The sequence below is a fragment of the Carettochelys insculpta genome, chromosome 4 (assembly GCF_033958435.1).
Source record: "Carettochelys insculpta isolate YL-2023 chromosome 4, ASM3395843v1, whole genome shotgun sequence".
Lineage (NCBI taxonomy): Eukaryota > Metazoa > Chordata > Testudines > Carettochelyidae > Carettochelys > Carettochelys insculpta.
The window spans coordinates 103,109,144-103,110,470 of record NC_134140.1 but is presented as its reverse complement, the minus strand read 5'-3'; positions in this window follow the sequence as shown (position 1 = coordinate 103,110,470).

The following is a 1,327-nucleotide window of genomic DNA, read 5'->3' as shown; positions in this document are numbered from 1 at the left end:
AGAGTCTAGATTTGTAGATGGGTATGCACAAAAGCTCAGCTATTATATGTGATAGGATGGAAGGTAAGAAGCTGGCAAATGTTTTGATTGAACTATAGAAAGAGAGAAAGGATGAGGTATCTTTGGGTTGAGGAAGGGAGCGGAAAGGAAAGGATTCTCACTGAGACAGCATGTGAGAAAACAGTGCAACTGATATCAGAGAGGTAGCTGAGTTAGTCTGTATCTACAAAACAACAAGAAGTCCTGTGGTACCTTATAGACTAACAGATATTTTGGAGCATAAGCTTTTGTGAGCAAAGACCCACTTCATCTGACGGAGCAGGTCTTTGCTTACAAAAGCTTATGCTCCAAAATATGTGTTAGTGCAACTGATGAGGAGGATAGCAGGAGGAAGGCCTAATGTGGGTGGAACTGTGCCATATTTCAAATGGTGAAAGCCATATGGTAGTAGTCATACACAGCCATACATTTAATGCTTAAAAATACTAACTTTTATAAAAATACACAGCTAGTATATTATTTGGATTCTTGCACAGTTACATTCTGGTTCATAGTTTGCTGCTAAAGAGAGAACACAGTAGTCCACACATCCTTAAGTAATTTTGACAATAGAAAGTTGCAATTTTAATGTGGTTGTTGCGTTGCAATACGAGAATCCTGCATTGTTTAGCTCTGCTCCAGAATCTGAAGAAGTGGGTCTTTCCCATGAAAGCTCATTACATAGTAAACAAAATTGTTAGTCTTTAAGGTGCTACGGGACAGCTTGCTTTGTTTTGCAAAGATACAGACTAAAACAGCTGCCCCTCTGTGGCACTGTTCCACATTTGAGTGGCACTGTGAAGCGAGGGAGTTGTGCAGTGCCATTTTACCGTGGTGATATTAGAGTGGTACTTTTGTGTTGATGCATCCTGGGATTAGTGCTGCCTTGGGAGACTGTCCAACGTACACTGCCCAGGAGACAGAGCGACAAAGAAACGCAGCACACCATGGTCAAAAACGTGGGACAGACATGCGCCTGTGGTTCACAGTAATGCAGGGGCCCAGTACAAAGCAGACATTGGCCTCCAGGGGGCTGTCACTGCAGAAGAGCCTATTGTGTGCGCATATGAGAGGTGCCAAAGGAGTGGGAACGGCCGAAGCACAGTCGGCCGCTGGTTGCTGCGAGGCTCCTGGGTCCAACACACGCTCCAGCCCCAAACACAGCCCCGCATGCGCAGAACGCAAACCCCGCTTCACCCAAACTGGCTACGTGACGTCGTTTCCACTCCGCGGCCTCTAACGGGCCGCGGAGTCTCTGGAGAAGTAGAGCAGGAAGCGGAAGTGACGT